Consider the following 6,489-nt stretch of genomic DNA (forward strand, 5'->3'; position numbering starts at 1 on the left):
TCTACACCCATCTTCAAGTTGATTATCGTCAATCCATCCGGGTGTCATAATCTTCGAATTCTCACTCAAGCGACCAAACATCATCCTAGACCCAAGCAATCTAATTTTACACTAACCCTTGCTATTAAGCTTTGAACATGTAACCATCATGAACTTTGATTTACAATGCCAACCACAGACCATCTCCCTTTTGCTCTTAAAGCCACAAAGAGCTCGAAGTTGCCCATCCGTCTCAAGCAAACCATATTCAAGTGGAATCATGAAGCGTAGGGATAACAGATTTACCCACATGAATGAAAGAATGGATGTTGATGGCTTGGGGAGAGGTGTTTCCATTGTTCTTGCAAGCTTCACTCCCTTGTGTTCTTCCTTGATTACCTCCACCTCTAGGTAAGCTTCTTCAATTTTAACCTCTTCCTCTTGGTAGCTTTCTTCCAATTCAATCTCTTCTTCATTGCTTACCAAGGGCATGGGAGGTTGTTCACCTTCTTCCTTAATCTCTATTTCAAGTCCAATGGGATAGGATTCAATTGTAGATAAGAATTCATCAATGATTGAATCTATATCTTGATCAACCCTTTCAAAATCTTCAATCATGATATGCTTTGGAGGTTGTACACCATCCTCAACATCAATTTCAAGCTTCTTGGAGGGAGGTTCCATGGTTTTACATTCCCATGCACTTTCAACATCTCCTAAATCTTCAACCACTTCTTCCTCTTCTTCAACAATCATAGCTTCCTCCAATTGTTCCAACACAAAATCTAACTCTTCATTTTCCACCGAATTTTCTAATCTCTCCTTCATAATACGCTCTTCATTTGATTCTTCACATGTGGCCATGGAAGTACTTTGCGTGCATGAATATCGGGAGGCTAAAGTCTTTTCTACCTTGATCAAGGCGACCATGGAGGTACCTCCCTCTTCATCTCTTATTGCCTTTGAAGGAATAAAGTGAGAGAATCGTCCATTGGGGCTTGAGGTGGATAGGAGGGTTCATTATTTTGGAAGAAAGGTTCATAATAGGAAGGTGGTTCTTCTTGGTGGAAATATGGAGATGGTGTGCATTGAGGTGGTTCTTGGGAGTAATTGTATTGTAATGTGGGTAGTTCTATAGGTTTTCTCTCATAATGGTCACAAGGATTAGGTAAGGGTGATTGGTCATATGGTTGAGTGTAACATCCCGCATTTTTTTAAAATCTAAATATAAATAAATTGTTATTTTATCTTGTTAAGTTTAAATTTTGTAATTTTAGAAATTATTTTGTTAGGAATAATTAAATAGATTCGGAGATAGTTTTATTTTGAATCAATTAATATTTTTAAGTAACATTATTATAACAGAATATTTTATATAATTTTAGTAATTAAAAAATAAGAAAGAATTGTATAATTTAATTTAAATAACTTTTATTCTGAAAGGTTACCGTTTATTTTATTGATTTGATATCTTATTTTATAAATTAATCAATTGAGAGTAATTAAATTAGTTTTATTAATATTCGGAGTCAAGTTAATTAATATTTTTGTGTAAATTTTTATAATTGGTTATTTTATCTAATTTCAAATTAGAATTCAGTACTGGAAGTGTTATATAATTAAATTTAAGAAATTTCTATTATGAATAAATTATGATTTATTTTATTAGTTTGAACTCTTAGAGATTAATTTACTAGAAAATGATTAAATTAATTTTTATAAATACTTTGGGTTTAAGTTAATTAAGGTTTATGTACAATCTTTACTATAATTAGAGTTATTTTATATAAATTGGAATTAATGTTTTGGTAATAGGAAAGTAATGAAAAAAATTATGTCGTATAATCTAAATAATTGATATTTTCGGATTTAAACCGTATTTTATAAAATGTGATTAGTATGATTATTTTATAATTTAAATTAGAAATAATTATTTGAGCTCGTTAATAGATTGATAGATAAAATCTTATACGTTTCGAAAGTAATCTTTATAGTATTATATTTGAATCTTAAATTGTTATTCTATCTCAAATATTTTATAAAATTTATGTTACTTGTATATATTTTTTCTAGTCTTATGTTTCTTATTTTAACACGTACCGTTATTATCTAATACGTATAATCCCTAACCAATCACAAACGCATACGCACACTACCACTAACCCTTTCCCCAAGTGATCCACGTTCTTTCATTCCTTACCATTCATTTACACTCAATAATTCCCCACACATTTTCAATAGTATAACGCATAGAGGGAGAAAAGGGGGAGACGAGAGACTGAGAAACAGGGGAAGAGGGAGTAAGAGAGCACAAGATGCAGAGGGAAGAGGGGAAGGGGGAGCAGCACCGGTGGGTGTCACTGCCACCGTCGCTGCTGTTGCTATCGAGTAGAAGAGGGAGGGAGGCTGTCGCATTTCTAGCCGCCGCTGCTGAAGCTCCCCTCACCACTGTCAATGTCGGTTAGGGCAGAGGAGAAGAGGAAGAATAACGGAGAAGAGAGACTGATGGGGAGGGTAATATGGTTGCTGTTGATTTGGAGCTGCTACAAGAACGGCAGTTCCTGCTTCTAATCCCTGTCCTTTTGATTTTTGGAGCTGCAGTGGATGGAGCTTGTCATCGGAGAAAGCAAGCTGCCGCCACCAACTCTCAATTAAGCTAGGATCCTTCTCCTTGTTCTGATTCCAATTTCCCCATTTTTGAAACCGTAACACTCTCACCCTTACTCTGATTATACTTTGTTTCTCTTCCATGAGCTTGTTTTAATCATGGTTGCCTATATTTTCGTTGCTCAACCCCTTTTTGGCTCCTATTTCCTGCTACAATTAGGTCGAGTATTGAAGCTGGTGCTGCCATGGGATGGTTGAAGCCATTACTGATTCTGATTTTGTTATCTTGGTACTGGTCTTATCTTCTTCTTAGGGTTGATCCATTTACACGTTATGTTTTGTCACTGCTATGGTTGCCATGTTCTGGTTTTAATTCTATTTTAGTTTTTGCTTTGTCTTGAATCCCTAGAGCTGAAATTGGTTGTGATTCTTATCCAATTTGAATCCTCTATTTTACTGCAACCATAGTCAGTGCTGCGAAGGGTAATATTGTTGCTGTTCCGGTTGCGTAAGAGTTACCGCTGCTGCCCTGAAACTAAAAGAGAAGAGAGTTGTTACGTTAAAGTATGTGATTGCGACATCGAGGTAGGGGGTTTAAAATGATTTTAATTTAGGAATGCCAACAAGGTTTACTGAATAACTGCAAATAGTATTAATAGCTGTGAGTAATTAATTGATTATATGAATGTTTGATTATGATTGCGATTATGCTTGTGCTGTGATTGAATTTATTGTAATTATGTATGGTAGATGAGTGAATTATTGATTGTTGGTTGTTGAAATGGTTGTTTGGTATAATGCTATAGCTATGAAAGTGACTTGAGATTAGTAGAGAATTGTGGTTTTGACTGATTATGTTTAAATGGTTGAAACTAAGATAATCATTTGATATATTTGATACTGGATTGAGAATTGTTGAAGAATTAGGGCCTAAAAGACTAAACTATTATTAAGAATCTGGTTTTCAAAATAGAATGGTTACTTTGAGGACGGCCTAGTATTTTGCTAGCAATTGAAATGGTATGAGATTAAAATCTGAGTAAACTTTAACAAGTGTAGTTGTTAGGATTTAAATTTAAAGGTTTCGTATTGACTGAAAATTTAGTTATGATTTTTCAAAGTTAAGCCATAAAATATGATTTTCTGCATTACCTTTAAGTAAAAATAGTAACTTTGAAAGACTGTAACTAATTCTGTGATGATCAGAATTGCGTTGAACCAAGTCCTGGTTAAACTTGGGAATAATTGGGACTGAATTGGAGAGTTTGAGATCTTTTCATAAAATATAAGATTTATGGTGAATTTTTGAGTAATGGTTGTGGGATCTGATTTTTACTGCAGAATTTTTGGAACAGCAGTAACTTGTTGGCTCTGTTGTGAATGTTCCGAATTGAATTTTGAAGCAAAACCAATTTTAAATGAAACTTTAGTCCTATTATTTTAATGTCGTAAAATTTCAGAACGGTTGAACTTGCGGTTTAAAAGATACAAATTTTTGAAAGATGATGCATTATGCAGAAAAAGCCAGATTCTGTTTTCTTAAATTAGTAACTTTGAGAGTTTATAACTTTTGATCCTGGATAGATATTGAGATGAAACTAATTGGAGGTGAAAATTAAGTATGTTTAGCATATGTGATTTAAATTTCAGGGTTTTCCATGTTTTAATAAGTGAGTTATGGGACTTGGTAGAGGTTGTGTTCAACGATTTGTAAAACAGAATTCTGCAAAGAATTACCTAACTGCGAAGCTACGTTACTTCTTCATTAAAAATGGTATATCCCTGGAACCAATTTAGAAAGAAATTTGGATAAGTTATGTTTAACCACATTAATTTTGAAGGTGGTTGGATTTAATTTGGATTTTATATGAAATTTCGAATGTTGTACATTGCTGCTGTCTTCTAGTTTTAAGGCACTACAGAGCAGTCACAATTTTGCTTATATTCCCGAAGCTAGAGTCAGCGAAAAATTGTGATTTTTGGTTTAATAAAAAGCTTAATCCGAGACGGTCGCATGGATATAAGGTTTGCATAATTCCGAATTCGTTTGATATTTTAAAAATAAAATTGAAATTAGATTGCCGATGTTGTTTTGGTGATTACTTGGATATGGAATTTAAGAAAATAGATTTTCTATAATATTATTAAATATTTTTGAGAATATATTGTTGTAGCAATTGCTGATAAAAGGTTGGTGAAATGTTGAGAAAGAAGGATCCGAAAGGGTGGCTAAGTCCTATTTTTAGAGGAAATTATGTCCAAATTTTTATAAAAGTATAAGGATTTAATTAAAATAAATTTAAAGCTTGATGATAACTTCACTGATTCTTTTAAGAAAAGATTATTTGGTTTATGAGGTTGTTGGCAAGGGCGTGGGTCTAGTCCCGCTTGCGTATTTGTAATTATGAAAGAAAAAGGAAAGAGTAAAGTACTTATTGTATGATTATCTGTTGCTTGAGGCAACCCAAGAGATATTTGTTTATTTGTTTGTTGCTTGAAGCAACCCAAGAGATGTTTGTTTGTTGCTTGAGGCAACCCAAGAGATATTGTTTACTTATTTGTTGCTTAATGCAACCCAAGAGATAATATTTATTTATCTGTTGCTTAAAGCAACCCATGAGCTTCTGTAGGGAAACTAGGATACGTACAGCAATTTTCTGTTCCCAAGAGTATAATTCATGCGAGTAAAAAGCAGAGGCTGCCTCAATAGAGCTGCTAATAATTATATGCGCATTTATTTGAACGGAAAATCATATTCGGGAAATCGTGAACTCGTGACCGGATAAATGTCGGGAATGCAGGTGCTAACCGACACATGAGCTCATGGCCTGCACTAGGACTAGACATTCATCATATGCATCTATGTGACATTGTTTGGGTGTGTATATTGTAATTAGTTTGCCTAAGTGAATAATTCTGTTTAATTGCTAATTGCTATACTTGATGTAATTGCTCTTGGTTGTGTTTGAACCTCATTACCTGTGTTTGTAACTGATTGTTTGGATTGTGGTGATTGGATGTTGATTGAGTTGTTTGGGCCTGAGGCCGTGACTGGTACGTTTGAGGTCTAGTTCTGTATAAAGTACCTGACTGGTTCAGCATAGACTTAATGAACCTATACTTGGAGCAGGATGATCATTTATACCGCGTAGGTGACTTTTATGTTATGGTCTAGTAAAGTATGAAAAAATCAAACTAGTTCAGCATAGATTTAATGAACCTATGCTTGGAACAGGTTGGTCATTCATACAGTCTAGGAAAACTTTTAAGATCTTTATAAAGAAAATATAGGTCTAGGATTTTGAATAATTAACTAATGCTTTTAAAGAAGGTTAATTTTCTTTTAGATGTCTCTGAATAAAATTAACTATTTGCATTTTATTCTTTACTTTTACGGCATTCTCGACCTCTACTGAGAACATGTGGTTTGGTTCTCACCCCCAAATTTTCCACCCTTTTAGTGACACAGGTTTGAAGATGCAATATGAAGCTGCAAGCGATTAGTAGGCCTTCTTTACAGTTTTAATTGCTTTCATAGAGTCCCCTCGATGTCGTCCCTTGAGATTTTATTTTACATAGAGGGGTAGGTTTAGTATATTGTATTTGAGTTTTATTTGGTTTCTTTTGTATTAATAGTTATTATTAATAATATTTATGTGATTATTATTTGTTGGAAATCTTTGAAACATGACTTTACTGAATAAAAACAAAAATTTTCTGGCATTTCCTTAAAACTGAGACGCGAACTCGATACAAAGGCTCGATAATTAAGTAATTAATATTAGGAAAGGTTACGTAATGTTCTTTCTAGTAGAAAGACCCTGACTTAAGCAAGGTATTTTGCTGGAAGGGATGTTACAATATGGTATCAGAGCAGTCCTTCCTGTAGAGCCTTGGGAGTGG

At 33.8% G+C, this 6,489-nt stretch overlaps 1 long non-coding RNA gene across 2 annotated transcripts; it reads left to right on the forward strand.

Moving 5' to 3' along the window:
• The first annotated feature begins 2,095 nt into the window (after positions 1–2,095).
• Positions 2,096–6,272, forward strand: LOC140182050 (uncharacterized). 2 transcript variants are annotated; one of them, XR_011877881.1, is made up of 3 exons: positions 2,096–2,684; positions 2,807–3,171; positions 6,048–6,272. It is a non-coding gene; the product is annotated as an uncharacterized lncRNA (long non-coding RNA). The 2 variants fall into 2 exon arrangements; XR_011877882.1 differs by having other exon boundaries at positions 6,056–6,272.
• Positions 6,273–6,489: the final 217 nt, after the last annotated feature.

Source organism: Arachis hypogaea, chromosome 19 (assembly GCF_003086295.3).
Source record: "Arachis hypogaea cultivar Tifrunner chromosome 19, arahy.Tifrunner.gnm2.J5K5, whole genome shotgun sequence".
Lineage (NCBI taxonomy): Eukaryota > Viridiplantae > Streptophyta > Magnoliopsida > Fabales > Fabaceae > Arachis > Arachis hypogaea.